The following is a 7,438-nucleotide window of genomic DNA, read 5'->3' as shown; positions in this document are numbered from 1 at the left end:
AAGCTAAGCGATGTACTGCTGTGGACAGGGTCAGCATCAACACGTATTTTAGACACCTGAAAAATGTATATCAGTTTAAGTGCGTGCTATATTTAGAATATTTACTAATGCTTTATTTCTGACAGGAAATTACTGTTAAATGAGCTAAATATCACTCCTTCTAAACCAACCAAACTCCAGGGGGGAAAAATAATAATTTAAACTGACAGGACACTGGAGTTGTTGGTCACCACTGCCTCGATTGGTTAGTTTGTTTGTGTTATTGTGGGACTGAACTAATACTTTAAACCACCAAAGTCTCAGAATAACACACAAAATACTGTAGGTAATACACTCACTAAGGATACACGATAGCTAGTTTCAGGTAATTATTTTGTATTAATAAGTATTTTCAGAAACCCCAAACTATTCCTTTAACACATCTATGAGAGAGGTGACCCCAGTGGGAATTGAACCAACAGTGTTGATGCCTTGCTCTGGTCTCGGTGGGGAAGCTGCTACCTCAGCTGCTGATGACAGCAGTGTGACACGTTGACACACACACACACACACACACACACACACACACACACGGATGAAATGTGCAAAAACACACGACACACACTAATAGGCTATACTTCCTGAAACAAACACACACATGTATCACCCCACCACCTCCACCAACACTTCCAGTATACATCCTTACACCTGTAGAACAAAGTCACAGCCTAATGCCAACACACACACACACACACACACACACACACACGATCACAGCTTACATTTTAGGAATACCGGAAATTTTGCAGCTCCAGGGGGAAATTTTTTTACCTCTTTCATCCACTCACACACACACACACACAAAGCAGCCGGAGGAGGAGTCCGTCCTCAGGTGATTCCCATTTCTCAGCATGATTGAAGACCTTTAATCAACACACACACACTCACACTCATGCAGCTGTTGTGTTGTAAATGAGGAATGACAGGAAGGTCTGCATTGTGTTAAGTGATGCCTTCAGGTGAACAGTGAACAGTAGAAAAAAGTTGACTTTTTATGAAAGTTTCCTGTTTTATCATCCTGCTTTTGTGTTGCTGGTCTGTGCATTGGCCTTATTGTTAAATACCTTTAAATCCAACATGAAAGATAATCCATGGGAGGTCGATGTTATCAGCTTGTCTGGTTGCACAAGTGACACCTAGAAAGTTCTCTTTCATTGCAAATTTCATTGCTTATTAAATGCATTTTGTCTCCTCTTGTGTATCTGACCAGGACTTTGTGTTTTTCTGCAGACTGTCTTGGCCAGGTCTCCATTCATTCTTAATCTCAACGGGATTCACCTGGTTAAGTAAAGGTTCAACAAATAAACACTTAAATGAATAAATCAGTAATTATGGTGCTGGATTGATTTTTTAAGACCTGCACAGTTATGAGAACCATTCCGCACCACCGTTCAGGGTGAGAACCTCACAGGACACCGGAGTTGTTGGAGTTATTTTAGCAGTGTAACAGCATATTTTCAGTACTCTTTCCACCACTGGTTCTGTGTGGCAGTAACCATATTGGTGCCATTGGCAGGTAATTAGTTTAATGCTAATGTTAGCTTATTGTCTCATGGTAGCTTGGGTTATTAAATATATTTTTTTGACTTGGGAAAAATGGTCTGATGTCCCTCCAGATTTTTACTGTCCATTGTCTTTTCAGCTGCTGATCAATCAGGATGTCACAGCTTGTCAACCAGGAACAGGAGAAACACAGGTTGGATCCAAATGCAGACAGAAGCTGTTCAGTGATATTTAATTAGAAAACCAAACATGAAAAACTTACAGAGATGGCAAACGATGAAAAGGACGAAAGTCCAGAATCCAAAATCCCCCGTCCAAAGCAGAGTCCAAATCCAAAAGCACACAGGAAAAACGCAAAGCAAAAGATACACAAGAAAAAACGAGAGGGACAAACTAGCAACTAAAGAGTTAAAGACACAGGATTAAATAGACAGGTGAGGGCAATCAAGAACAGGTGAAAATAATCAGTCATCAAAAACAGCGGGAAATCAGACAGAAAGGAAGTAAAAGCAAGAAAGGCACACAAGGGAAGACATGACAAAATAAAACAGGAAGAAGAAGAAGAAGAAGAAGAAAACCCAAACTATGACACAGGAAGCTATGATATGAAAACGATTTGTCAGATTCTCTGCGTTTATACAATCTGGAACACACCCTGAGTGTGACATCAGAGGAAAATGGCAGTGCTTACAACAGCAGTGAAGGCTCATGGTATTGTAGTACTTAGAGTCATCCACCAAACTTACAGAAAATTATGAGGAAAAAAAAAAAAATTCTCAACAACAAAGTTGAAATAATTCAAACATGTTGGACATAATGCAGATGTTCAGTGGAACAGATGAATCCTCCAACTGACAGTGAAACACTGTTTGTGTTATTACATCATAAACTGATCAATCATCACCTGCACCAAAACGTAACTGATCAGGGTGTGTGTGATGATGGAGCGGTGAGGGTGGAAATACCTCTCTCACCGTGTGTGTGTGTGTGTGTGTGTGTGTCTGTGTGTGTGTGGATTTATGTCATAATTGTGTGAGTATTTGTGTGTGTTTGAAGGATGTGATTGGGGGGTAAATGGAGTCCATGTGGGGGGGGCGGTTGGAGTATGCACACACACACACACGTATGCACGGAAGGCCCTGAGCAACAGTGTGTGGTGACAACAACATGCTACCTTCATTATCAACTCTCCCCCTCTCCTCCCCCTCCCCCCCTCACCCCACACCTTACTCTCAGCAGCCTGCTGAACAGCTGAGGTGTCAAAGCTAAACAAGGCGAGGATGAAGAGGAGGAGGAGGAGGATGGTGGGAGGGTGGTGCTGATGGAGGTGGGGGGAGGGGGGTTGTGGGTAACTGGGCAGAGTTCGATTCCCACCAGCATCACCAGGGACACACACACACACACACACACACACACACACACACACACACACACACACACACACACAAACACACAAATACGGGCTTCATTGTTTATTTATTTATTTATTTACTCAATCATCTCATTAATTTTCCCACCAATAAATATTTATATTTCATATGTAGATGCCTGTCCATGTGCCCTGTTCAGGGAAGTTGATGACAAATTAAAAACGTATAAATCGATATTGATGGTCTTGAAATGGAAGCAGCTGTGCCTTATTTGACCTCGTCTTGTCTGGCGGAGCCCTTTGGTGAAAATGGAGCTTCAGATTTAAACCTGTGAGAAAAAGAAGCAAGAAAAAAATGAAAATGAGTCAAATGCATGCTTTTTCTATCTTATTAATTATTAATGATTGATCAGTTGTTAGCATTTTCAACTGTCAGTTAAGGAAAATGTACAGTTTGCGGCTTTGTGGCTCAGCACCTTTTCACCTACATTTTTTCGGCAGCTAGGCACCTCTCCTTAAAATGTAAGAAAACCTTCCAGCCCTCCACCATCATACTCATAATTTAAAGAGAATTTAAAGGGCTTACATTTTTTATGCATGTGCAAAAATAAGTACAGCAGTCTATATAGTAAGTTGGAGCCATAGGCTGTATATGAAATAGTTTGAAAGTCAAGAAAACAAAAGCCCACTGCTCTGAAAATACACTCTCTGGAGTTCAGCGGCTGCCTGCCAAACTCCATTAACATTTTGGTAAATTTAACTGTTACAAACATCTACATCTTCTAAAAGATTAATTATGATTTTTTACAATTCATATGCGGACACTTATTCATTCAGTGATCATTCAGCATTAGTTTGAACTGTTTCCTTAATCTCTGATGACATATCATGATCATTTTATGATTTTTTACACTAAATATATTACAGATTTCTCCTTTAAAGGACCAGTCTATAGGATCTAGTGGTATCTAGTGGTGAGCTCGCAGATTGCAAGCACCTTGTGTTACTTCAAGTGTGAATTGATAACCGCTGGTGGCTGTGAAACATTCAGAAAAGATGTGGAAGGCAGTATCCAGAGCCAGTGTTTAGGGCAACTGAAGAAACATGGAAGAGAAAAGAAAGAAATAAGAAGAAAAGGGGCTCATTCTAAGGAAAACACAACAATGCTTATTTTCAGGTCATTATACATTGATGCATGGAACAGGAGGCCCTCAGAGCTCAGAATTTTTGTTTATTCTTTTAATTAAAATAACTTGAATCCAACATATTATTAGCAAACATATTATTAGCAAACTTTTTGCCAGAAGACAGCCTTGCATCTTTTTTCTTTTTTTAAAATAGCTGAATTAAGTTTCCTTCCAAAAAGTACTAAGCAAAACAATTATTAGTAGCATAAACATGTATATTGTAGATGGCAGGATTGAAATGTTACAACTGGGGAAACTTTACCTGCTAATGATGATTCCTGGAGGGACGGAGAAGAATCTTTTAAGATGTTCTGACCTTAAGAAAAACACTTGAGGTGTCACACTTCTTCACTTCCTGCTGCTGAGTGTGTGTTTGTGTGTGTGTGTGTGTGTGTGCGTGTGTGTGTGTGTGTGTGTGTGTGTGTGTGTGTGTGAGAGAGAGAGAGAGAGAGAGAGAGAGAGAGAGAGAGAGCGACAGGCCGGTGTGTTTGGAGTTAGCGGTGGACGACAGATTGGCCCTGAGGCGCTGCAGGTGTTTGAGAGGAAAAAGAGAAGGAGCGAGTTAAAGAAAAGAAAAGAGACACAGGAAGAGAAGAAAGAAAAACAGAGGGATGAACTGAATTATAGTTTATTTGCAGAGAAAAGTTTCAAAAACTTCAGGGCCACAAATTCTCCTGACACCAGAAGTAAACTCAAAACACTGGTGCATCAGCTGAAGCTGCAAAGTGTAAACGGAGCTGCAGCTTCAATGAAGGACACAGAGGTCGTCGTCTCTTTGGGTTTAATGAGTCGAGGAAGAGTTTCTACAGTTAGCTGCACACATATAACCTGTGCTGAGTGTTGTAAGGGTCATTATTTTCAAAAAATACTTTAAAATTGAACTGGACTGAACTGGATAACAGGACAATGATGAGATAGGATGTTGTGACTGCTCTTCTTATAATCCAACTGGAAAATGTTATGTTATTTTTATTAAAACATTGATGTCTGTTTGTGTCTCTGGCTGAACAAACAAGCAACAGGCTAACTAAAGCTAGCAGCTAACATACAGCAGCAAACTTGAAAACACTGATGCGTCAAAACTCACCCGTTATTTATACTAAGGCTTTAATCGTGCCTGAAAAGTTGAGCCTGACAGAATTCTGCCCCAAACCGACCTGAACCCGACCCTCATTAGAATATTTTAGCCCAAACCCGAATATAGCCTGCATTTTTGCTAACAAGCTTCCCAGTGTGCATCAAACAGTAGGAGTTTTTAGTGACAGAGACAATACATGCAGACAAGTGGCAACAACTAAACTGGGGAGAAAAATGAAATTAAATAAATAAATATAGTGCAGCCTGAACCCGACACCAGCCCACTGGGTTCAGGCACAGAAGCTGACTGTGTGTTCACACATCATTGATTTATACAACACAACAAACTAGGGCTGCCGTGCCGTAATCATTGATTATGAAAATTTGGTGATTTGCATCACGTGTATCGACATGTCGTTATGAACTGCTGCGCCCGGTCAGAGCATGGAGTCACCGAGAGAACAAGCTGCAGAGAGTGAGATCGCTGCGATCATCTGAAACGTGGGAGTATTTTGAACAGAGAAGAAGACATATTTTATTAATCTTTATTATTCCCTGAGGGGAAATTACATTCTTTTCACTCTGTTGTAATTTTGCACATACATACACAGGTCCAAAATACACCTACGCACAAACAGGACCTATAGATGTGCATCTGAGAGGGGTATCAGACCGAGGGGGCTGCACACATACATAAAGCGAGGTGCCCCGAGGAGTTAAGGGTTTGGCGCCTTGCTCAAGGGCTCGTCGGCAGTGCCCAGGAGGTGAACTGGCACCTCTCCAACAAGTCCGCACTCCGTATCTTGGTCTGTATGAGACTTGAACTGCCAAGCCAAGTCCTTACAGACTGAGCTTCTGCTGCTCCCAAAAGCCACCTCCTTCGAGCCGGATTTGAACCAGCGACCTAAGGATGTCCTCTGTTGGCACTACAGTCCTCCGCTCTTCCAACTGAGCTATCGAAGGGGCTAAGAGACGCAACAGTTTCACTTCTTTTAGCTCTGCAAGCTGCCAAGACAGCAGCATCGCCCCGTTTACTTTCTGTCAGCACTCAAGCATCATCAATCAGGATTATCAACATGCGGAACATGTTGCTGACTAAATCTGATGTTACAGACCGTCTGTAATTAATTTAAAGTATTTTCTTTGCCCCACACTGATGCAAAAATACTTTGCATCTCACCTGCCAAGTCAAAATACTGATTGTCCAGTTCAGTGAAGGGTTGACAGAGATTAGTGATTGAATTAATATGCATCACAGCTCCTTCTGAGTTTGAGGTCCATCTGACATGGAGTCTATTAAATAAGGTGGGAGACTAACTTTAAAATATGCCACAATTATCATGATTCTAATGTGCTTTATGTGTCTGTTTTTCAGGATTATGATTGAATAAAATATTGAAATATTAATGACATAAGTTTTTGATATTTATTTTAGGTATATTAATTGTTCTATAATTGAGTAAGAAACAATAACAGCAACCACAGCTCCTTTATCCTCATGAGACAGCATTGAAAATCTTTTAAAGTAAGGAATATCCACGCAGGATGCCGCGGCGTAGCTATCCTCACTAAAAAGAGCTAGCAGCTAGCCTTGAAGAACAGCAGTGCAACTCCAGAGCTGTGCACAATCAGTGAGACTGTTCAAAAAAGTCTTTAAAATGGTTCTAATACTAATTGTAATAATATCTACATGGTGTCCAAATGTCCTTTTTAATAGACTGACTGCTCAGATCTATGAAAAAAGGTTGTCCTCAGTGCACAACTCCCTGAAAAAATGCAGCAAAGTGGCCTCTTGGATGCTTCTATGATTGATAAAATATGATAAAGTGCCCTCTAGAGTGTTCCAGTGTTCAACACAACATGATAAAATGCCCATCCAGTGGACAAAACATGATAAAGTGCTCTGTAAGTTACTCTTCCAGTGGAAAACAACGTGCTGAAGTGCCCTCCAGGGCCCTACATGATATATATTGTTGAAGTACAAGCAGTTTTGATTCGCACACACAGTACGGACACTGACAGCGTCTGACAGTCAGTTTAAACTCAGAGAATCGGGACACTCAGATACAAACTGTGAAATCTTTCCAAATGTATTATTATCCTGTGACATGTTGCTGCCAGTGAGCTGGTTGTGTCTGATGGGTGTGGGAGAGCCGACCGTCTGTTGCTGCAGTAATTAGCACAGGATGATGATGGATCGTGATGATGACACACACCGTCCTGTCACCAGGAGGTCACAGGTTTGATGTCTTTAGAGTTCCTG

General features: G+C 41.0%; 1 non-coding gene across 1 annotated transcript; it reads right to left on the bottom strand.

Annotated features, from left to right (window-relative positions):
• Window positions 1–6,051: 6,051 nt before the first annotated feature.
• On the bottom strand, window positions 6,052–6,138 carry trnay-gua (transfer RNA tyrosine (anticodon GUA)). The gene is given in 2 exon segments: window positions 6,052–6,087; window positions 6,102–6,138. It is a non-coding gene; the product is annotated as a tRNA-Tyr (tRNA).
• Between the last annotated feature and the right edge of the window lie 1,300 nt (window positions 6,139–7,438).

Source organism: Lutjanus erythropterus, chromosome 5 (assembly GCF_056507025.1).
Source record: "Lutjanus erythropterus isolate fLutEry1 chromosome 5, fLutEry1.hap2, whole genome shotgun sequence".
Classification (NCBI taxonomy): domain Eukaryota; kingdom Metazoa; phylum Chordata; class Actinopteri; order Lutjaniformes; family Lutjanidae; genus Lutjanus; species Lutjanus erythropterus.
Note: the sequence above shows the minus strand (reverse complement) of the source record. Positions and strands in the feature narration are given on the sequence as shown.